Source organism: Anas acuta, chromosome 5 (assembly GCF_963932015.1).
Source record: "Anas acuta chromosome 5, bAnaAcu1.1, whole genome shotgun sequence".
Classification (NCBI taxonomy): domain Eukaryota; kingdom Metazoa; phylum Chordata; class Aves; order Anseriformes; family Anatidae; genus Anas; species Anas acuta.
In genome coordinates this window covers 64,356,850-64,382,458 of record NC_088983.1, presented here as the reverse complement: position 1 = coordinate 64,382,458, position 25,609 = coordinate 64,356,850, and the positions used below count along the sequence as shown (strand labels likewise).

General features: G+C 36.2%; 1 long non-coding RNA gene across 1 annotated transcript in view; it reads right to left on the bottom strand.

Annotated features, from left to right (window-relative positions):
- Nucleotides 1-25,608, bottom strand: part of LOC137858021 (uncharacterized) — a 52,617-nt gene extending 27,009 nt beyond the window's left edge. Inside the window, exons 1-2 of the long non-coding RNA XR_011097486.1 lie at nucleotides 25,192-25,608; nucleotides 24,983-25,086 (exon numbers count right to left, since the gene is read on the bottom strand). This is a non-coding gene — a long non-coding RNA (uncharacterized lncRNA). The remainder of the gene's footprint in view (nucleotides 1-24,982; nucleotides 25,087-25,191) is intronic.
- Nucleotide 25,609: the final 1 nt, after the last annotated feature.

Below are 25,609 nucleotides of genomic sequence, written 5' to 3'. Positions count from 1 at the left end.
CAACCTCTGTAATAAATCCCTATTTTCATGCAGTTTTATTTTCCTAAACTAAACTTTGAATCCCAGCACTAGTAATATACAAAGTTACGATGGGTTTCAGTGTTCTTTGTTCTTGGTTTCTGCTGTTGCCCACCCCAGAAAGTCAGAGAAGCAGAGTTTACAAGTACCACACATTCTCATTTGTTACGCTGTTCTGCACAGCCGCAGAACACTGCTACAAGACAGGAATTCCACATTACAGTTCTACAGTTAGTCCATTGCCTTCACATTCCCTTTTGGAAAAGGTCTGCTAAGCCCTCCAGGACCCAAAGTGGGTATCAGAAAAAGATGAAAGGGAGAGTAGGGAGAAACAAACAGACAATTCAATCATTTCTCAGCCCAGCCTAATGTAGACAATAATATTAACAGATTTTTTGCCAGAATATTTTATTGCTTATGCCCCACCATAAAATCCTCTAATGTGCCTAGTGTGCCTACTGTTGTTTTATTGCTAGAATAGTAATGCAGTTGCAAGTTTATGGCAAGAGGAGAAAGTATCTTGCCAAAAACTTCTGCCAAAGACTGCATGTGACCTCAAGCAAGGTACACAGCTTATCCTGATTAAAAAGATTTCCTTCATGGTGTTTGAAAATTAACTCAAAGTTCATATAGTGTTAGTGGATGACTGATCACCATTATTTTAAAATCCTCCAGGGATAACAGAGGGGACCATCAGAAGAGAATACAAGTTTACTGACTGAGTTAATGGACACTTTCTATTGCTAGAATCTTTAAAAGATTCATAATCCCATGACTAAACCCTACACGTCAGTATAAACTACAGCTCTAGCACTTTATTCTGGCTACTAACTGCAGAGGAACATAAATAAGGCAGCAACAGAAGAACTTATAGGGAATGTACACTGTCTGATTTTTCATTCATTGTTATGAGATGATGACAATCTCTCTATGGAATTAATTCTGTCTTTTCCCATCTCCCAAGTAGTGTGATCTTCCAGTTATCGCCACTCCAAAGTATTCTTTTTATGTGCAGAAATACACATTCCCCCATCTGTAAAATCTGCAGTCTTCAAAGAATCATCCTTATCAGTACTTGTCAGTCTGTCTATTCAAACCCAAGTTGGCCTGTCTGGATTTACAAGGAACTTTTTGCAGATAAATGGTTTACTCTTGTTTTCCTCCACTGTAGAAGGAAATGGGAATCTCATTCATAAATAGCACTATTGATCCTTCAGCTGCAACTTTTCACAGCTCCCCGGACTCACAAGATAGACTGAAGGTTTCTTCCTCCCCTGAAGAACTCTGCTTCTGTCACCCACTACATTCCTGTCTAGGACAAGTATCAACAGCACAGACACAATGCAAACCTGTACAGCATTACAATCCTCCAAAGAAATAAGTATTTATGATTTATGGATGTGACATGAGAGAATTGCCTTGTTTTACTCTAAGACTGCTCATAAACAACTTTACCCAGCACTTAAAAACCTCGTTACGCCCAACCTGTAGAGCACTTAAAACCTAGAAAATTACTAATATTAAAGTGCCCATTGGATACATCAACCATGTCACAGTATAGAGAGATTTACACATTTTAAGGAAAGAGTTGATTCAAACAAAAACAATGGCACAGGTAGATCTTACCTACTTTACTTAATCCCAGATAAAGAATGCTTGTATGAACAGATTTTACAGGTATCTCACATAAAACCCAAAGGTCACATATGGACTGGGAACCAAAACTGAATGTACAGAGCTATTTAGGGAAGTCTGGTACTGTAGATGCCAGCTGTCAGGTTAAGACTAGGTGAGAATTAAACAACTCATAGTTCATCCAAGTGTCCTGAGCTAGGACTTTTTGTTCAGACTTCATTTCTGGGCACAAACAAGTTTTTTAACTGCACTTACCTCCATGGAGTTGCTACATTTTTGGTGAATCTAGAACACAGTGGTAATGGAGTATCAGCACTAATGCAAAAACGAACTAAAGGAACAAGCATCTAAGAACCGCATTCTCATTTTGTGTATCAGTGAAACCCCACTGAAATCCATGGAAATACCCAGATTTTTTGCCGAGGCAATCGGCTCCGGGGCAGACACGTTCTGCAGTGGAGCGGGGGATCGGGCCAGGCAGGGCTAATTTTTCCGGCATTGAGCCTACTTGAGGGAGCCGCCAGGAGGTGCTTGAGCCGGTCCAGAGAAGGATGACGAAGCTGGTGAGGGGCCTGGAGAACAAGTCCTACGAGGAGTGGCTGAAGGAGCTGGGCTTGTTCAGCCTGGAGAAAAGGAGGCTCAGGGGCAACCTTATTGCTCTTTACAGGTACCTCAAAGGAGGCTGTAGCGAGGTGGGGGTTGGCCTGTTCTCCCACGTGCCTGGTGACAGGACGAGGGGGAACGGGCTAAAGTTGCGCCAGGGGTGTTTTAGGTTGGATGTTCGGAAGAACTTCTTTACCGAATGGGTTGTGAGGCATTGGAACAGGCTGCCCAGGGAAGAGGTGGAGTCACCATTCCTGGAAGTCTTTAAAAGACGTTTAGATGTAGAGCTTAGGGATATGGTTTAGTGGGGACTGTTAGCGTTAGGTCAGAGGTTGGACTCGATGATCTTGAGGTCTCTTCCAACCTAGAAATTCTGTGATTCTGTGATAACTATTTACAACAGATGGCATGTTGATACACTTTTTGTTTGATTTCACCTCACTGAAAAGGTTTTCAACACAAAGCAACTGGAAGTCTGCCATCTGTCCTATCATATCTGTACTTGGTAACGTTTTAAGCATAACGGTTTCTCCTAGAATGTATTCATTTATGACTTTCAGAGAAACCTGGCTCACTACAGCCACAGAACAAGTCCAGAATTTCAGAAGTTATCAGGAATGAAAGGGAACAGTATACATCTAACAATGATGTCTACAGGATTACTCACCTAAGTACAAAAGCTCAGGGTCTGTGCATTGTATCTATACAGAATGTCTCTGCCAGTTGCTTGAGTTACCTGTTAGGGAGAAATCCTTAACAATGCAGGTTTGCTTCAGTCTTTTGCCCTACGATTCATCTTATTTTCCTCCTGTTGAGAAAGGTTTGTTCATCACACAATATTTTAAAATGCTGTGGCACAGAGATGCTGAAGAACTCCATGTGTGTATTTCAGAGATTGCAGGCAGTCATTTGAATATTCTGGAGTTGAGAAAACCGAGGTAAAGGATGAAAGTTAAGTGTCAATTCTGGATTTCCCATTGTAATCAGCTCATAAAACATTTCTATTTGAACCAACTACAGAAAAACACTCTTCAAAGCTGGTTTCCCCATTTATAGCTGTGAACTTGGAGTGAAATCTCCAGCACCACTGTTATTTGCTTTTTGAACACAAATGCTGGTGATTTTTTTTTCCCCTTTTAAGTGAAGTTTCAGAGAGAAAAGAGTTGGGCATGACAAATGCATGAGAAGCTTATCAGCATTAGCAGTTCTTTGAAAGTTATTCCACTTATGCTGGAAAATCATCTGATGTCTTTTCCCTTTGAGACGCACTGATGCTAGAACTATGCAGAGTATAGCCCTGTAGCATGAAATAATGAACTTCCTAATTCCACTTCAGAAATAGGTTTCAGTGTCAATATGTACTATTTGGGTAACTTCATTAATGAGAAAAAATATAAAGTGTGGGACAATACAAATCTAATTAACCCAAATGCCTAAATGGAAAAAAAAAAATCTCATTATAAAACAACAGCAACTAGATTTGGGGAGAAGACATTATAGATTATCTTAGTGTTATAGCTTCCTTGCATCAGGACACACAGCGATGCAGACAAGCTACTACCTGGTACCAAATTTTCAAGTTCAGCATCAGAGCCAGTCTGAGCAGGGTCAGGGAATATGAAAGCTGGGACTGCTGTCTGAATATCTAACATATTCAAAGTCCTTGTACCATGCAGCTGGACTAATGACAGTTAAAATCAATGGATTAATCATAGGAAAGCCTCACACCTCTCTTCTGTTATACCATACTTTTTTTAGCTCCTCGGTTAGCGTAAATATGGCACCGATTAGCTACTTTCATCCATGTCTGGACTTTCTAATTTCAAATATTGAGTAAACAAGGATTCTGTAGAGATACAGTCATAAATATTTGGTTATCAATTGTTTTCTCTTTAGTTTTGAGATAAAGGATAACAGGTATAGTGTCAAAGTAATTTGACAGGATTCATTAACAACAAATGTTAATTTATGTAAAGCATGCATAGCTTTTTTGTAGTTCTTCCCCTAATAATAAGCAATTTAAAAGATATATATATTAAATGAGACAGCCTTGAACCTCATTCAGATTTCACTAAATACAATCGAATTTCAGTAGTTTATAGATACTGCTGCTCCATAAACTGAATGCATCTCCACTCTCTATCTTTGAAATCTCAAGCCTTTCTTTCAGGGAATCTATTTAAAGGGGAAAAAAAAAGGAAGAAAAAAAAAAAAAAAAAGACAATTTAGATAATACTCATCCCCAGTCAAGTAAAAAGTTGTGAATATATCAATATCCACTGGACTTAAGCACACACACTGGTGTATCCCACTGAAAGCTACATGGCATATTTAAGCATAAATACACTGGTGATAAGCATTACCTGGCCTTAAAATATCTGATAATCTTTTATGCAGACAAAAATCAATGCTAGGACTTCATCCATGAAGCTACACATAGCTTAAGAAGCAAAAAAAAAAAATGGTTATTTATTTAATTAAGCTGGTTCCAGAGCCTTTCAGAAGCATTCATAATTCAATGAGCATCAAACCTGTAGTTTTTAGTTGTATTTATCGGTTCACAACACATGACTGAATGCGTGCAGTAATTTAAGAGAAAGTCTTTTTACTGTCAATACTTCAAGACAGTATTTGTGGCACAACTGTTTCCAGACTGTCTATTAAGCTCTTTACAAACAGAAAGTAATTCTTCCACTGTGTACTGACCAACCAGAAAATTCTGACTGCCAAAAATCCTAACGGCTACAGCAGAACTAAGATATCATCCTGGCATCCATTATACGGGCTTACTGCATGCTATTATATTGTGTATGCCTGTAATCATCCTTAGAAATTATATGCCACCGAACAGAAAGGTATTGAGCCTATGCAACCTTATAGAAAGTTCTATCCATTTATTTAGGAAAACAAAGCTAAGTGAAGACTTATATCCACTAAAAGCTAAAGAATGATACTGTAGAAAGCAGAAATAGGCAGCTGTGCTACAGGGTTAGAAATCCATGGTGCTATAGCTCCAGCATTTTTGTTGCTCTGGAGGCTACAGTAGCAGAGAATAACACTGTGGTAAGGGGAGAGAGTAAAGAACAATTAGACCCGGTAAAGGAGAGACCAACACTACTGCCACCCTCATCTGAAAATTTTCTGAATCATAACATCAGTTTAAAATGTGATATGAAAAGCTATTCAATTCTCTATATTCAATATAGAAAATTCTATATATTCAGTTGAGATTTTTCAGTCCTCCTTTAGCTTTTTTTTTTTTTATTTAAAAATAGATATAAATAAGACCACATTCTCATGACAGTTTGTGACATCTGAGCTTAGACAAAAACAAAGCCTTTCTTATTGCGGTAAATAATGGCATTTGAAACGTTAAGGGAAAGCTACAGATGGAAAGCATTCAGGGCTTCTGTCTGCTCTTTGCATGCTTCAGCAACAGCTACTTTCACTAAAGGGTAGTAAAAGGTAGCTTGTGAAGAACTTGATACACAAAAAGGTAGCAAAACCCCAAGAACATCTACTCATCCAGAAAACTGAAGTTAAGAAATCAATATTCATTTTCATCATAACGTCTCAATGTATATGTGTATATATATAGGCTATGTACACACATTTTCAGTGTATGTTTCTAAATTAGATTAAAAAAAGAAAGTCATAAAATACATCTGTTAATTTTTGCTTACGTAAAGTAACAAAATGTTAAGGGGATTTTTACACAAGTTTCTTTCACTGACATTCTTAATGTCCGCTCTTTAATTTTTAATATGATATACCTTGTTTCTACTCATTCTTCAGGCTGACTTTCCTAAAAATGACCAAGTTGTTATTGTGATTAATGAGCCAGTTATTTTCATCTGAGACACGAAACACAACAAATAGCCCATTCTCCCTCAATCTACTGTTTTTCAAAATAGTATCCCCCCCCCCCCCCCCTTTTTTTTAAAACCACTGTTTTAATACCTGAAAGTTTGACTGATTTCCTACACAATTCACTCCCTAAGTTACTAGGAGCTGAATAGGGCAGGCTAGAAGAAATACAGGGTTTTATTTGCCTTTGGCAATAAAGCAAAATGTAAATGCAGCTTTGCTATTCTTATCATGAAACACTTGAAAGATGAGGTTGACAGGAGTGGAAAAAGAAAAAAAAATGTTCTCAAAGACAGTCACCCTCTATAAAAGAAGTTACGAAGATACCCAGCTTTCTTTCCCATGTTCCTGTTGGGTATGTCCATAATGTATTCCAAGAAGTCCTTGAAGATTTTAAGAAAGATACAGTCACAACAATCCTTACAAATTAACTGTAAAAATCAATTCTAAGCCAAATGGTTGGATGTTGTATGTTTAAAGAAGGAAGGAAAATGAGAAAGAAGAAGAAAAAAAGAAATCTGGGAAAAGATTTCACCCCAGGGACACTGCAGTTAGGCAAATAAATATGTTGGAATACCATCAAGGAAAATACAGTATATTATACTCTTGGGAGAAGATTTAATAGAAACAACGCAAACTGTACAAGGACCGTGACTTCTAAATTACAGGTCTTGAGAATCTCATGTACTCTCAAGCAGCTGCAGAACACCAGTTCCTCCTTCCTCATTTGGCTGTAAAGCCTTTGGCATCTAACATGATTTGTGGAAAGAGTATTTACAGCAGGAAGAACAAGCAATTGGCATTTGCCAGTATTTCTTGTAGAAGAGCTAGGCTCATTTGCAACTTTTGATCTGTACAGACAGAGACATCACTGAGTCTACATGTGATAAGAAATTGTTTGATATGCATGGTAAACACATTGCATTTCTTTATCTTTTCCATTTGTTTTGGTATTAGTCCAATTTCTTTTTGGGAACTTGCAAAACAAGGGAGAGAGGGGCACCTGCTAGGAAGCTGAGGAAATAATGGTGACTCCAAGTTCATCTGAAAAATTAATCATTATACTTTATGTATTGCTGAGTACCAGGTCCTCAGCAATACACAACAGATGATAAAAACCCTGAATCCTTGCTCTGAAGTGCAGAATTTGAGGATCCTACTTCTGTGCTTCCATGGTGCTTTCTATTGGAAGATTTCACTTTCCTCTAGAAACTACTATGAGCTAATTTCCAATACGTTTGCCAGGCTGACAGTTACCAGCTCAAGAGATGTCCTGGTTTTGGCTAGGATAGAGTTCATTTTCTTCCCAGCAGCTGCGATGGTGCTGTGTTTTGGATTCAGGATGAGAATAAAATAACGCTGATAACACACCAGTGTTTCAGCTGCTGCAAAGCAAGGCTCTCACAGAGCCAAGGCCGTTTCAGCTTCTGGTGCTGCCCTGCCCACAAGGTGGTTGAGGGTGCACAAGAAGCTGGGAGGGAAAAGAGCCAGGACAGCTGACCCCAATTGGCCAAGGGAATATTCCATACCATATGACATATGCTCAGTAATAAAAGCTGTGCGTAAATAAAGAAGAAGCAAGGGATGTTTGGGGGTATGATATTTGTCTTCCCAAGAAACTGCTATGCATGATGGAGCCCTGTTTTCCTGGAAATGTCTGTACATCTGCCTGATGAAGGGAGGAAGTGAGCAAATTCCTTATTTTATTTTGATTGCACTCACAATTTTTGCTTTACCTATTAAACTGTCTTTGTCTCAACCCACAGGTTTTATCACTTTTACCTCTCTCATCCTCTCCCCATCCCATATGGGGAGAGTGAGCAAGCAGCTTTGTGGTGCTAAGCTCCCTGCCAGGGTTAAACTACAACAGGAAAAAAAAATCCAAAGCACAGACCGGGGGAAATAACTTGCCCAACATCACTCATCAAAGTATGTCAAAGTACGAAAATCAGGCTCAGTGTGACCTTCAGAGAGCCACTAATTTTCTTTTCTTCTTGAATTGTCATCAGTTCAAATGACATATCTGTTTGTGAAGGTGGTGTCGTTCATACAGGGTGCCGTGGGAAACCACTGTTTCCAGTAACACCAGGTAGCTCATTATAGTGGATGCGAAATATTAAAGGTACAAGCTTTAGAGTTCAGATTTAGAAATACCTTTGAAAACAAAGGAAAAATGTATTGCTTGCCCCATCTATTTCAGAATCCAACAAATAACCTATCCCTACTCAGTGCTCCAGATATCCTGGATAATAAATTAAAATATTCATCACCTTTCTGTGAGCCCCTGAACTATGCCCTTTCCATCTAAGGGAGGGATATAGTTGCAGGGCAGAGCAGACAATCACTTCCTTCTCTAAATGAACAAATATATGAAAAAACAAAAACAACAACAAAACAAACAAAACAAACAAAAACAAACAAACAAAAACCACAAAAAACAAAAACAAACAAACAAACAAAAACAAACAACAAACACAGAAATCTTCTTTTTCTATCCACTAAATATAGATCCTAGAAAGTACTGAACATTATAAGCCTTCTGGTTCATAATTAGATCTTGGATTGTGCATCAGCCTATGAAGTGTAAAGAATGCAAAGTTACTGAAATAACGTGTTTTAGCAAAAACATGTACCTTGCAGGAAATTTTTTATTACAAATAGATAGATTTAATCTACTCTTATTCTTAGCACCTAAATATAGTCTGTTATCCTCAGATTATGATTTCATATCAGTGACTACATAATGCCTAAGCATAGCTTCATAATGCATGTTTGAGGAATTCTGTTAATTAAGAGTTTTCCTTGTCAATTAATAATTAAGACATTCTACTTGCTGCAGGAGAGCCTGTCTTGTTAACATGAACATTTGTCAGTTTATTAGTAGTCATATGTCTGCATAGTCATACGTCTACATTAAACTCGAGATGTAAAATTTTTTTATGGAGATAGAAAATGGTAAAGAATAAAAAGCACACACACAGGATCAATATGAGGATATTCTAGTAGATCCAGGGCTGAGTATGACAGACAAGAACTTTCTATAGAATATTAACAAATAAAGGAAAAAACTGGAAAAATTTAAGCAGAATTCCTGTCTCATCTTCAGTGGAAAATCCATTCAGCTATTCTTTCTGATGAACTGCAAAATCCTACCACTGAATTAAGCAAATACTTAAACACATTCATCAGGAAACGAGTAAAGAAACAGTTTGAACATCAGAACTTCATACACAAATTAGTAGAAAAAATCATCTTAAGGGAAAGCTACTTTTCAGGATGATTCTGTGCCCTAAATTAACACCGATTTTTAAAGAATCCTGGAGAAACCTGTACCGTCTCAGCAACCAATAATCAGTATCTACAGAGTGCCACCAGGTGGGTTGAGGCACTATTTCAAACAGAAGTCTGACAGATAACCTGAAGGTTGAAAAAGCCTTCTGTTCAGCAGCTCTTTCTTGGTGCCTGTGACATTAAGGCTCTGAAATTGTTCACTTCAAGAACTACATAACTAAGAAAAATATTAGTAGCTGTCTGTGTCACCTACAACAGTGAAAAATTCCCTGTTTTAGAAGAAACAGCAAGATAGTCTGCATGATGTAGTCACAGACCACCTTTCTGTGTGGTCTGCATACTCAATATACTCCAGCATACTCAATCAGGTAGGAGTAGTCTTTCCCTAAAACCTTAGAGATTACAATTTGTCGCAAACATGGAAACCAAAGTGATCTATTTTCTAAGGTGATGGAAATTCTTAAGTCATTGGCATCACTGAAAATTTTGACCACAGACTTCAAATAAAAAATAAAAATTACAAACTCACCTTTTTAGGACATTCAATTACAATTTGCTGAAATGCTGAAGCAGCTCTTCTCTTCATCCTTCTTCCTCTCTTCCTGCACTACTTGAAATAAACTACCTGAACTAGTATTTGTTAAACCGCTTATTTTCTGTTTTCAGCACCTTATCACTCTTCCAGTATTCAGAGGAGAGCAATCATTTTGTTCTTATATCCTAATAGCAACACACAGCTTTTATTTAAAACAAACGAACACAAACCATTAACACCAAGAAAAAGACCACCACCACTACAATAAAAAATAATAATAATAAAAAAATCTGAATCTCCATTCTCAATGACAAATGGAAAACCTATGCATATACTCTGGTGACACGGATAGAATTTTAACATGCAGTATAGTTAGAGAAAGAAGAGAAGATAAAGGACTGATGTTCAAGTCTGAGCTACATTAAAAGAATAATCTACAAAACAGACATGCTGGTTTAGCTTATTCCGAGAGGACATCACAAAATGAAGTTTGACTGATTCAACTGTCATGTGTTCATAACTAGTTCTGTGTCTATGTCCCATGGCAGGACAAAAATGCTTTGAAGTTTAAAAATGAAATCAATTGCTGCTGTACTCTAAAACCAAGGAAGGTATTATGTGTAGAATGGTTAAGAGGCTTGCTTACATGACTGCTTACACCATTTGCTTTTTAGCTGTTATGTACCTTAAAAAAAAAAAATATACTCCCTTAGATAAATGTTGAGAGTAAATTAGGTAAATAAATCTACAATTACTGGGATAAATTTGGAACATACTTGTTGCAAACTATCCTTCTGTAATCTTATCAACTCCGCTTAAAGAAAAAGACTCTAAAACATAGCAAGTAAGAACAAGTTGGGATGACAGGTTTTCATAAACAATGCAGGGACATCACAGCAACAGATTTGGTTAACAACTGCTTTTGAATCCCTGCTCCCCCACAAAGGCAGCAGATTTAAATGAGATATGCAAGCACTGAAAGATGGGAAAGCAAACTTTTCCAACACTTGGTAATTTTTAGGATGAATATTAGCAGCTGCTTCATAGCCCTAACAGTCTAATATAAAAGCTCTACTCTTGTATTTAAAACAAACAAACCAACAAAACCCACATGCACAACACACAGCCTAAAGCCCACAGCTCTTTGCTGTGATTCAGTGCAGGATTTTTTTCCTAATTTACCTTTCCATACTATAAGAGATAAAAACATGGAAACTTGAATATATGGCAGAAAACTGATAGGCAGAGACAAATGCAGTTTTTGAACTGAACTCCCAAAAAATGCAAAAGTTACTTCTACTATAAGGTAGCACAAAGTATTTCTTTTCTTACGAAACAAGTTCTTTACCATGCCAGTTTATCATCCGAGATGTTGCAGCAATCATTGCAGTCCAGCCTTCCCAGGGGTTCAAGCTACAAGCTCAGATATTCAAAACATGCTACATTCCTTATTTATGAATTGATACACTTTGATCAACTGTCCCAGTTACTCTTTCCTCCTCCCCATCTTCGTCTTTCATCGGTCCCTTGCCAAAATTCTGTTTCAGACAAAGATACAGAACCACAGTACATTTAGGGCAATACACTGAAGATTATCTGAAGATTATTTTCTATGTTAATTTCAGAAACAGATAAAAATCAAATAGACTCTATGACCATTTTTTTTTCCTGTCAGTCCCTTCTCCTTACAAAAAAGCCCAACCAGAGTTAAGAATACCAAACTCAAAAAGACAGCCCCGTACCCACTTAGGGAAAATATTCCCCATCTCTGAAGAGACTAAGAGTACTTAGCAAATGACAAAAGCAAATCCAATACATGCTGAACAGACAAACTGAGTTGCACATTTAAGGCTTCTTAAAGAGTGGTAAAAGGCTTTTGTAAGCAGTTAGCAGATTTTCTGTTTAATTTACCATTTCAGTAGCGATGGGGTTAACTAACAGTGTGACTGAGACTTTGATCAGATGGAAGTCAATACTGCAATCAAAACTAAAATATAAAAAATACAGAAGTATAAATCCAGATGCAATCATTGTGAGTTCACAGCATAATCCTCTGCATCAAGCATGAAGGAAACAGAGCACTCAAAGGCTCTGGAGATTTTTGTTGTTGTTGTTGTTTTTCTTCTGTTTTATAATACAAGTTCCCTAGAGAAAGAAAATGAGAAGCTAAAGAATTAAGTGCTTTTCAGAGGCATGGGGCTAAAAGAAATTCTTGTTTCCTAAAACCTTCCCCTGTTAGGGGCATCAGCTGTGGATATGTTGGTCTGAAAGACTGAAAAGCTTTCTGTGATCGTGCTTTTCTGAATAACAGCACTGAAGTCCAGTTTTAACTTAACCATTTGAAGAATCTGCTCATTTATTCCACTGGTATTCAGAGGTAAGAAGGCACAGAACAGATGTGAAACATGGTTGCTTCTGTCTTTTGTTGCTGGGGCTGCTAGACTCCAGCACAGATTTCAGTGTCCAAAATAAATTAATAAGCTTTGCAATTTTGAGAAGAGATGTTGTGCATCTCTGCTGTGAATTTTTAAGCCTTCCATATTTTCTCATTGTTCAAAAAATGAAGTCTTATTTTTACCTCCTGAAATGAGAAGACCATTTCTTTACCAGCTGTATGTACAAATCAATAAACAAGTTATAGACATTTTGTTCTCTTTACCTTAGAATAACTTCTGGAAGAACAGGCACTAGTCTAAGAAAAAAACATGGTAGGACCAGACCATACAGAAAGGCCTTCTTACATGCCTCATTTCCCCCTAAGTGTCATAAAAATAAGTATGAAAAGCCCATAGCTCCATAAGAAAACTATACCTATACTGCCATAGACAGCAACTTGACTGCCACAGAATATGAATGTTATTGCAATACTGACAATGCGTGACCCTCTTCATTATTTAGGTTGGCAGTTTTCTTATATTGTCAGAATTTAAAGTATGCCCATTTTCCATTTACAGATGATTGTCCTGTCAAAATCTTCAATGAAGGTTCAGTTGTTACAGTCCTACCAGAGTTAAGCAGCGTGGGAGAGAGGAGAATAATGACACCATTCCTAAACTGCTTTATTTTACCCTGAAGCATCATAAGGAGTCCTCTAGTTCCATGATATAGCTATCAAATAATGGGACAATCAATGTCACACTGGCTAGGGAAATCAGATACATCAGCAGCCACTGTTCAGTTTTAGAAAGAGTAAGCTTACTTCTACCGCATGCCTGCTTTTGTGATTCTCTTCCCATGTTCACACACAGTAATTACAATTAAAATCTAGGTTTTGCACATCACAATTAACAAACATCACTGAAATAAAGGAAATTATATTCTGTGGCATCCCTTCTCTCTTGCTTAGTAAATAACTGTAAAACACTGAGGAAAAAAACAGGTATTGAAACAGGCAATGAAAATATAATGCAAAAACTTCCACATGACAAAATGAGCTACTAAGACTCTCCCTTATTCATGCCTGGACAGACTGTCTTGCAGATTTAAAAACGAAGCAAGCAAGCATGGAGTCAGCTCCTTACTGTGGAAAAGTAAAAGCTGGGGACTAGGCAGGAGCCTAGCTGCTTACAACTGCAAGATGTTTGCATCAGCCAGCTCATGATGTGAGAAGAGCCTCTGATCTCTGAAAACAAAACCTCCTATTTATCACAGTAAATTATAATTCTACATGTAAGATTTCATTCAGATGCTGTTAGGCCAGAAATATGCAGTGTGTCTAATGAAAACATTACAAGAACTGAAATGGAATACCTATGTTTATTTAAGTAAATGTTTTGACCATAGCCTACAGGCACGTCAGTGTACAAGGCAATTATTTGTAGAGAGGTGGGCATATCAGTTCCCACAGTAAACCCAAACTGTAACTCTTTGATGTTAAAATATAAGCTACAGTTTACAACACTTTTTGAAGCTTCAGTATTTGCAAAGAAAGCATTGCTGTTTTTTTCCGTAAAGAATCTTCTCAGTTGAAAAACATGTTTGTTTAAAGAAGGTATTTGCTAGATCCAGGCAGTATTACATTTGTCTAGAACACTTGACACTGCTTATTTGCTCAATATATAAATATTGGAAGAGGTAGTACTAATCTGAACAGATGAAGACTCCCAAGAAAGTCCTTAAAATATCAAATATAGATAAGTATATCTGTCTCCATTTTCCAATAAAAAGCCTACGCTCTTAACCATCAATCTCTTAGCCTTTTATGTATATATTTATACATATCATATATAAGCTTACATAAAAAATAAAAACAAACCCCAGCCTTAGCTGCCTGGAGTTGTTCCAGCTATAAAAAGTGAAGTTCATTACTAATGTACTGCATGAGAATAAGTCAATAGACCATTCACTTCAGTATCTCATTTCCATATTTCAGATGCTCCACAGAAAGTGAGCTTGCTTTCTGTCACACCCACATAAATATACACTGCTGTTGCACAGGAATTTTTTCATTAGACCAACTAGATGTACTAACACTCAGTGACAGGCTTACAACAGGCCAGCAGCCAGTCACTGGTTGGGTACTGCAGAGCTCCATTTTAGGGCCAGTTCTCATTACTGTTTTTATAAATAATCTGGATGAAACTCAAATGCATACTAAATAAATTTGCAGATAACACTACATTAGGAGGAGCTATTGACTCCCTCAAGGGTAGAGAGTCCTTGAAGAGAATATTTTTTTAATGTCTCATCATGGGATTTATTTAAAAAAACAAAACAAAACAATGATAATTAAGTATACATCACCATGTAAAACAAGATAGAGATTCAAAGCTGTAAAAACAGAATATGAAGCAAGCTGCTTTCCCAAACTGTAACTGAGAGAAGCCTTAGCAAAAGACTATGTTTCACTGGAACAATGACAACCCACTGAACTTGTTTAATCTTTGCCATCACCAATACAACTCCATATGACAAAGTTGGACTTCAGGTGGGACAAATGGTGTTCTGCCACTGACTGTCTTGCATAGGTGACAAAAGGAAAACAGCAATATCCTTCTGAAGTAGCTTGGAATACTAATATCTCCCAACAAAAAAATATTGTTTTGGCTGTGTCACTTTTTCTGTGTGTTTTTTATTTTTTTTGGTTGTTTGTTTTTAAGAGGGATTTTCTCTCTCCTGAATACCCACATACTACACTGAACCTGGAAAATAACTAAGAAAACAAAATTGCTTATGCTTAGATTCTAAAAAAATATGTGGTTTTAGAGGTGTTATGAAGTATTTACAATTAATATGTTCCTGTTACCTTATTGACCCCTTTGAAAAGAACAGTCATTCATTGAACTTCTTTATTTCCTTTTCTATACATATGTTAGAAGAGCCATAGATTCCACAGATGAATTCCTCCTAATCAGAACACTAGGACTCAGGAATTGGTAGTTCATAGGAATCAGTTTACAGCTGCTCAAAAGCATTCAAAAACATTTCCTCTAGCCTTCCACCCCACAAACAAACAGACATACTCAAAATTGCTTCAGTAGAATCTTAATGTTTTCTGAAAGCTCCAATTTGAAGAAAAATACTGTGCACAAGGTTCAGGATGGCATTTCTAAACAAAATGAGATGAGAAAAACAGTTATCTATGAATTTTGTGTCAAATGGAACATAAGACAATTCTGAAAATCTTGGTTTTGTTCCAAGGCAGTTTCAAACATTTATTAAAATAGATATGACAGCCCACCTCATTTGAGCCTCTCTTAGAAATTTAGACCTATTTGGTAGACTTGTACCATTGCAGAAATAGGCTCCAGGGAGAAATGCCGAGTTTAATACTATCTTCAGCAGTTCTTTTATTTTCACTCTGACTACTAGTAAAACTTGCAGCTGCTGACAGTGAGAGCATCATTTGCTCCCCTGAATACACTGTGAAGTTTAGAACAGCAACAGCCCAGTTGAACTGGCTGTAGCCACCAAAAAAAATAAAAGAAGAAAATTCCTGTGGCAGCACTAAAATCCAAGGGCAAATTTATTTGCATCTAGGTGTCATGGGGAAACAAGAAAGATAAGCCAGAGCTTCGGATCCATTCACTTTCAGAAAAAAAAAAAAAAAAAGAAAAAAAAAAAAACAACTTTTTTTCAAGTGACTGAGAGACTATACCTTAAATATTATTTAGAAACTAGTGAAAGAAACAAGGCAGGGAGAAAAAGTGATATGGGGTACGCAAAGCAGCTTATTTTAGTTCTTCCTTTTTACATTCTCACATCAAACAAAAGCAATCTTCTAACTGCTTGGACCCAAATCTCTGATGTCATTCCTTTTCAAAATTTCTGATAATCTCTCAATGGAAACTTAGAGCAAAGTCAGGTCCCAATACCTACGTTGCCAATCAAACTGAACAGAAAACCGATTTTCCTTCGTATCTTCCCCTTTGTGCTTAATTACTCTTCGCACATTCTCACAAAGAGTTAAACTGTGCAGGCTTCACAATCTTCAGCTCTTTTGACACATAAGTGGAAAAATAGGTCTAGTAAAGCTCACAAAATAAAATTAAAAAAAAGCATTCTTTCATAAAATGAAAGCATATTCACTTCAAGTTTGACAATGTGTTCTGCTTATTAAATCCCAGCCCCCAATGAAAGATGACATTGGGATGATGAAGGCACTGAGCACACATTGTTTTTTAATTAAGGCTACCTCTAACTTTAACTACAGTAGAAGAGTGGCATTTTCACTGTATGTCTCATGCAAAACTAACCTCTAGACAGTGGCATCTAAATGCATCATAACAAATACAGACCATTTAGAAATTCTGATATATTTAGAGAAGTTTCTGTAATGTACAGAATTCTGCAATTTTACTATGAGGTTTGGTCTTAAAAGATTAAAAGTACATCCTTTTACCAGCTCACCCTTGTTTGGATATCAATATTTCCCAATTTCATTTCCTATTGGTATCCCTTATTCCAAACTACGCTTTCCTGACCAAAAACAGAGGGCTTATTTTCTGTGTATGGAAAACACAAAGCAGACTGTTCTCCAGACATTAACAAGACAGAATAATAATATGAATCAAGAGTATTGTCTGATCCCCAGCAGATGGCCAGATGCAAAGTTACCCGATTTCCCTCTGTCAGTTTATGCTCAAGAAAAACACAATTTGCTGCTAACTGTAGAATTCATCAGTGAAATATTTGTCCAGTTTGGTGACAAAGAAAACTCATATATGAGATACTACTAATGAAAGCACTAACAAAGATACGTTTTATTGCATCCAAGCAATAAAACAACTGGGTGTAAAAACAAACAAACAACAACAACAAAAAAAAACAACGTAATGGCTTGCTGGGTTATTTTAGCTCATTATTATTAGCTCATTATTTAGTTCATATCTGGAAAACAGTGAAGGGAAGCTTAGGCTCTTGCTACCACTTCAGCTCTAAAAGCATCTAATACTAATTTAAAAGTAAAGGAGCCCTTCTACAGTCTTTAAAACAATAAAGAGTACAAAATTAAAGTATTATGTCTCCTCTGTTTAATATTTTGTGCGATAGGTACATGCACATATTAACTAAAACATTTTAAGTTATCCTTCATAAGTCACTGTTTAGAGCATATGTTCTTTCAGAAATAATCCGAGATGCTATTTTGCATGGTGAAAAGTCTGACTTGTTGAATTAAAAGAAAGGAATACTGTTGAGTAATTGGGATGTTATCTGAAATAAAGCCCTTGATTATTTCAATGTCATCTCTGGGAAAAAGGATTTCAAAGGAAAAAGTAAGATACTGGTTAAGAAATACAGGTTTTCCTTTTACACAATTTCCCTAGCAATACAAAATGCAAAAGCATACATGAGAAGAAAAAAATAAAATAAAATTACATATACTTCAAATTTTATAAACAGAAAATGTATAGAAATGGAGTGGTACTCAAGTATTTCCTATAGATAACTATGGTTCTTTGAGCATAGATCAAGTAATGATAGAGGTACTTTTCCATATCAAATATGCTACTTATTTAGACAACTATACAGAGATATAATTTTTGTCATCATTACTGTAATCACATTACTTTTGTTACTCAATTGGACTTATAAATGTTCCAGAGAAATGCATGCCACAATTTGAGGACATACTTGGTTTAGAACTATAGTCAGCACTACCTCAAAGAAGGAAGGGGCAAGTGAAGATAGAGGGAGGGAGAGAGAAAGAGCAATCAACCTGTACTTGCTGACATCTGCTTTGCCCATATTCCATCTACCTTCACTGCACAGTAATACCAATCCTTACTCTGAGTTATCAGGCATTTTGGAATACTTTTAACAGAGAATTACCTCAATAATTTGCTACAGCTTCAAAAGAAGTAAAAGAACAAATGATTGTTTATTGATTTCAAAACTGAAAATTCCAACTAAGATTTAAACTTCAAGTCCATCTTATAGTCACCCCCCACAAATATGAGAAATATTATAAATTAAAAATATTGCTAGACAGTTAAGGGCTTAGCAACAAAGAACCCAAGGAGGGCTGATTCACTTTTTTCTTTTTTTTTTTTAATTTATCTGGAATTTTTCATGAAGAACTGTAGTTTTCTAATAAGCTGCTGAAGTACAGATGTATTTTAACTGTTTCCAGAGCACTAATCTTTTTTGCTGTGGCAAGTTTCTTCATGATTCTTCCACTTCTCATTTTTTTCCTTCCCAAATGATCATAGATGGGTCTTTGTCCCAACACCTTCCCCACCCACCCAAAAGAAAGGGAAAAAGGGGGACAAAACTATTAATTCAAAGGTCAGGAGAAGGAACACCGGAAGACAAATTCTTGTCCTCCAAAACCCAGAAATAAAGGCCATTGGAAACTATATGCTTTACTACCTGGATAATGGAGAAGAGAATTCATGGTATTAACAAGCTCTGCCTTGTTATGCAGAGCAACACAGGAAAGCAAGGTGAGTTGACACAGGAAAGCAAGGTGACAACTAGCTAAACCCTCCCTCAGCCATTGGAGAATGATGACAAGGATTCACAGTTGCAGTTTTCCTTTCAAGTGTATCATACACAGTGTGAAAAAGTAAAATCAGTCACTAAAGGGGATATTAAAGAAAGCTTTGGCATTTCAGCAGTAACAAAGTCATTAAATGTATTTGCCAGTGCAGAACTTATACTTAGAAGTGTTCTGAAGTGGAAGAACAATTAGCTGAAGGATCAGCTGATAAAGATATTTCAGTCTTTCCACTCTAAGCCAACAACTCACTAACACTGAAGGATGGGTCCTTCTACAGCTTTAGAATTACAGTGACATCTACATCATCATAATACAGCATGCTTGTAGCATGAAGGGTAGATAGGAAAATTAACTGCATGGAAGTAATCCTGTCAAAATAAAATGGGCTAGGCTTGATATTTGAACCACTTACAAACTGACATAGGTAAGTATAAGCATTCTTCCCTTAATCCTCTTTACCTTCACTTTTCTGTGGCTATTTGAAAGATAGCAGACTAGAAAACAAACAAACAAAAACCACACCTCTACCAGCCACTTCTGTGCTCAGATCTACACTGGAAATATTTAATATCAGTAAGTCATGTCGGTTTAATTTTGATTGCAAAATCTAAGGGGCAAGGATAGTACCTTTTATCACTTTTGTAAGCACCACTTTCTTATATTATCCATCCTTCTTATGTTATTACTCATAAAATTTTTACAGCTGCATGACTTAGATGATCTGAACTTACCTGAACTTCAAAAGAATTTGGCACTGAAAGCTTATTTCTCCATTTAAACAAGAAAGCCACTCTCCAAATTTAGATCCAGAGCTTAATTCAGCTAAAGGACACATATTTTGTTTGAATTTTTGAATTGCTCTTTCAATGCCACTTACTGATATTTACATTTCATCCAACTATTTCACAGCTTCAGACTTGCACATATGAACAAAGACTTGCTGAACTATGCAAGAACAGGGTCACCTCTCAATTCTATTAGCAAGAGGTCTAACAAAGTATGTCAAAAACACACTTTTGAGAAATATTTTTCCTTCAGGATTACTGCATCAGGTGAAACACAGTACTTTTCCATTATTCCCTTATAGCTTTGAATGTATCAATTTTTTCCTTACTCTTCCAGGAGGACTAATCTGTGTTCTTCACCCACTTTAATTCCAACTACTTCTCTATTATTGTGCTACCGCAGAACTATTTCCATTTGCAGTTCCATACTGTGCTTAATGACATTTTTATGCCATAATACATAGACCTTCTAAAGAAATCCCTACATGCTGTTTTTAATTGGTTTATCAGCATTTCTTTATTTATTTCCCTGTTGAAAGATTTAATCCTTTTCACATCAACACAAATTTAAGGACTTTGAAGGACATAAGTAGCTGTTCTACTACACACAATGTAAAAATTAGTCTTTAAAAGATGATTCTTGCATTTAACCTGTAACATTTAGGCAAACAAAAGTATGCCTTCCAGAAGACTGCATTTTTCTAACACTTAAGAAAAAAGGCAAAGCTAATCTACAGTGAGTTTGTGACATGCACGAATGGATGAGTCACCTTCTGCCTTCTTACTTCATCCACTTTACTTCAGATGCAAAATCTCTGCTTCCCTTGAGGGATGTATTTTCTGATTGGTTCTCAAGTATTTTTCAGGCATATAAAAAGACAAACCAAGAATTTAAAAGACATTGAGTCAGCATATTTTCAAGAAACCTGCTTGTACTCTGCTCTACAGATTTATCCATCTACTTGCTTTCTGATACAGGAAATTCCCTAAGGGACATCCCCCTTGAGTATCACAAAAAAATCTCTGATGTCATTATCCAAGGAAGGAGAAGTGAAGTCACACAAGGCAATTGCTGAAATTGTTTTTTTTTTTTTTTTTTTTTTTTTTAAACTCAGAGAGGACCATAACTTCTATTCAATAAAATGAATTTTGGAATGCCTTTTAAGTATTGCATAAACTGCAACACTTCAACAGTGAGGCCCACCCCAGCAATTAGCCATATTCTTTGTTTTGGAAAATACATTTCAGGTTTAGTAAAAATGTTTTATATTCGCAAGGAAAGTTACAAAGATGGCAGCCCTGAAATTAATCTCATGTTTTTAAACTTAAAGTGAAATACTTTATAGTGTCTATCTCTTTCAAGGATTTAAAGGAATATATTGAAGTAACAAGAATTAAAAAGTATCATCTGACATTGAAAAAGTTGTGTGGTTTTTGTTTTTGTTTTTTTTTTTTTTTTTGGTGGTGTTCTTTTTTTTCAATTTAACCTAAAGGATTTGTGAATCTAGAAGAGTGCTCATAGTGGTTATGTGATTTGAAGACTGTTGAGAGTTTGTGTTAACATTTAACATGAATTAATACTGATTTCTTCAATGAACACATTCACTATCAGAACATAATTCAATTTCTGATTGAGGATGGGGAAAAAGATACAAGAAGTGCTTTAGTACTTTTCCAAATTAAAGCACATGAACCATTGTTTATTGTCCAACTGGTAAAGTGGCATGCAAGCAAATAAAACTACTGTATAGGTAGGAATCTCTAACAAAAAAAAAAAAAAGAAAAAAAAAAGAAAAAGAAAAAAAAGCAGTAGAGAAATCCAGCATGTAGCTAGCATCTGCTTATTAGCAAGCTTTCATAAGGTTTACAGAATTTGAGAAGACACTGTAAGAAGACAAATATCAGAATTTTACCTCTGCTATTTTACCTCCACTATGGACATTTACCTCTATTACACTTTTTTTTTTTTTTTTTTTTTTTTTTTTTTTTTTTTTACCTCTGCTGTGGAACTACTGGAAAGAGTCCAACTCACCAAGATGATCAAGGGACTGGAACACCTCTCCTACAAGGGCAGGCTGAGGGAACCAGGACTTTTCATCCTGATGAAAGTGAGGCTCAGGGGGGATCTCATAAATATGTATAAATACCTACAGGGAATGTGCAAAGACACCAGACAGACTCTTTTCAGTGCCAGGATAAGAGGTAATGGGTACAAACTGGAACACAAGCTCTAAGTATCAGGAGGTGCTTTAACGTGGGGTAACAGAGTATTGGCACAGGATGCTCAGAAACACCGTAGAGTTTCCCTCTTTGGAGATCTTCAAAAGCCACATGGACATGGACATGAGTAACCTGCTGTGGGTGTCTTTGCTTGAGCAGGGGGGTTGGAGCAAATGACCTCCAGAGGTCTCTTTCAACCTTAACCATTTGTATTCTACACTCTGTGCTGCCAGTGATGCTAGGCCCAATCTATCAACTCCTTGGTCAAAACAATCATGTATCATTACTGCTCTGCTTTCTAATTAAAAAATGGCTTTGGACATCAAATAATGCTGCAGCATCCCTCTCTCAGAATTCATATACTACTTGGCATGGAATACTGCCGTCATCTCACACATCACTGCACTTAACAGAATTAATGAGTCCTAACTTCATGAAAAATGACCTATTCCTATAACACAGTTACATAAAATGACAGTTTAGGATGCAAAGAGAGCTATTCAAAGGTCAGAAAATTAAATTCCTTGCTCAACAGTAACTGTGTGTATGTATCAGAACTCCTCTCACAGGACCCTGAACCCTTAGTTTCACAGACTGGACAAAACATGAGGCAGAGGCTATGCAGTGCAATTCTCTAGGTCCATTATCAACTTCAGCATTATTTTATGTGTAAAATACAAAAAATCCCCCATATGAGAACAGCAGTCTACTATAACGAGCTATACAGAGATCTCTTAGTTTTAATGAACCTCACAGTGTTACTCAAAAATATCTCTGAATTGTTGAGGCTGGACCTTGAATTGTCTAGAGAAATAACAGAGCAACATTTTCTCTTTCTATAATATTCAGCTCTGATACAAAGAAAGTTAGAAACCCTAGCTCAGCATCAACAAGGATGTTTCATTGTAACTTCACCTTTTCATTGTTACAGCAGATAAGATTTCAGGTTCATGTACTCAAGAATGAGATTACAATTCTCATATGACTCAGTATTAATTTCATGATAAACATAAATGTTTTGTATTATCCAGAATATATGGCAAAGCAGATATATTTAAGCATGGAAAAGACAACAGAAGCCTGTGAAAAAATGAGAATAAAAGTATATAAAAGGGCACATACCAAAACAGAGTAAACAGAAAATCATACACCTTGTAACAGCCACCTAGATATAGAATGCCAAGTCTGTTCAGTCTTGGTCTCCAGAAAGCAATGACTGCCTGATTAGAGAAAAGGAAAAAAAAAAAAAAAAAAAAAAAAAAGAAAGAAACCTGTACCCTCCTATATGACCAGTGTCAATGAGAAGCCTATAAACAGCTTCATAAGCTACGACATCAGGAGATAGTAGCATAACATAATTGGCCAAATCATGACTGTTTTCACTGTGCCTGCACAGTAAGATCCATTACACCATGTTGGAATATCTTTGCTTTACCAAAGCCAGAAATTTTGAAAATCTGCGATAATTGTCTGATATAGATACACTGCTAGGTTGTTTCAAAGAAACACTACATTTCTAATACATCTTCGCATCCACAAAAATATCTATTTATAACAAGTAATTGCTGCATAGGACCCCTATACTAATAGTCATAAAATGAAGAAACTACAATAATTTTTTAGTCTTCTACAATCAGGTCAAGAAGTTGTTCTTTTTTAACTACTACTTTAAGAAAATGTATTACTATGATTTCTAAGTCTATTTACAGATCAGCTTAAAAAAAAAAAAAAAAAAAAAAAAAAAAAAAAAAAAACAGGTTCCTGTTTACATGCTTTTATGACCACATATGTGACCCTTGTTCAGCTGAGGCAAAATACAAAAACAAATGATTTAGAACATGTTTTGTGAAGTAAGATAAATCCTGCAAAATATGAGCAACATGTTTAACTCTTTTCTTATACATTTACACTCAGCAGAGTAAATCATGTAAGCCAAGAAAACCCATACTGTGATAAAGTCTACATTCAGTTTCTCAGTTCAAAACCTTAGGCATGCATCCTAGAGGCAAGTTAGTAAAAGGTTAATTGCACATGTAGCAACTGTATGAAGTATCACTCATCGCCAAGAAAGTTTCTCATCTTATTTATTTACCTGAATAATAGCTCCTTCTGGTTTCAAAGTTTATTGTATCATAAAGAAAACAACACAGAAGCAACAGTATAGAATTGTGACACAGTTTTACACACACATTAAATTTTATACAGCTTAAATCTCTATGTTCTACTGCAGCAGTATTTCATTACTTCTAAATTAATTGTTCAATGAGGCAGTGGTAGATTCTAAACTAAGCTTTCTCAACAAGTACAAAACAAGTGTCAACATGACAAGGCAACTAGTGATAACCAGCTGCGTGTATCCAAAAGATTAAAGAATCCTTGCACTTGAACCTTTTCCTTAGAAATAGTCATTATCACAGACTTAAAAGACAAAGACTTCAGAGAGCTTAAAAAAAAAAAAAAAAAAGGCATTCTGAGGAAAACAAAGTAAGAAAATAAAAAAAGTTATCTCTCACAATAGGGTAGCTAAATTGGACACACTGATTTATCTACAAGAACTTAAATTCATCTCATACTTCCATACCCATCAGAAACTCAGGAAACAGCCTGAAGGCCAACATCTTGTTCTCTCATCTGGACTGAGACAACTACAACCACAAAGAAGAGGCTCACCACACTATTACTATCATCAGCAAAATTTTACACAACTTAGTTATCTGGACAGTAATGTAATAGGTTACCAAGTGGGAAAGAATGATAATAAAGAAAAAAAAAAAAAAAAGTAAAAACTTGTGATAATTTTGTTTGGTCTCTTTGTGCATGTAACAGATAGACTTTTAATTTTTTTTTTTTTTTAGTTTGATAAAATAGCAACTTTATCCTGTACTTCCAGGTTTTCTAAATCACCTCAGCATATTTTGATTTTTAGTGTGAATGCTATCATACTATCAGTTGTGACACTACACAGGAAATGAAGTTCAGTCATTCTGCATGCTGAAGCTCTCAAAACTATAAAGGCAACGCTTGCAAAACACAGTGAAACACAGCATTTAAAAAAAAAAAAAAAAAGATACTGATCAAGCTACTAACCTTGTTGCCTCTCTCCCATCTTCTCATACAGTAAGGACTTCTGAGTAACCTATCAGGGTTCTAACTTGCAAGAATGGAAAAAAATCCAATGCAACCAGCAGGACCTACAAACAAAATAACCACCACTTAGTACTTATTAAAAACGTTACTTTTAAAGGCCAAACAAAGGAAACAAAAAAGTGAATCAATGCAAGCAGAAAAGTACATACAATCATAATATCAGACACTTTAAAAAAGGACTCCTTAGTAACGACTAGCTCATCACCCTTCAGTCCTTTTTGTATATGTCTCAGTTTAGGAGCAGGCTGAACTAGAAAGCGTTAATAACTACACAAATTCTGCTGCCCTGCTCACAGAGCAGGAGGGCTTAGTTGTAGTCACTAGCACCGGTGTGGTGACTTGCTTTCCAGAAGCAAGCCAGTCCATTTTCTTTCCAGGACAGCTAGGATTTGGAGTAACTCAAACTAGAAGGTATCCGCTACTACATCACCCTAGTAGTACTGAGGACAAATAAGTTATTCACAAATCACTAGGCAATACTTTGTTTTTCCCTCTCACACTACACCTTTTTTTGTTCAAGTACTTGTTTTGTACAAGCTGCACCATTCTCCAGCCCCAAACAAGCTC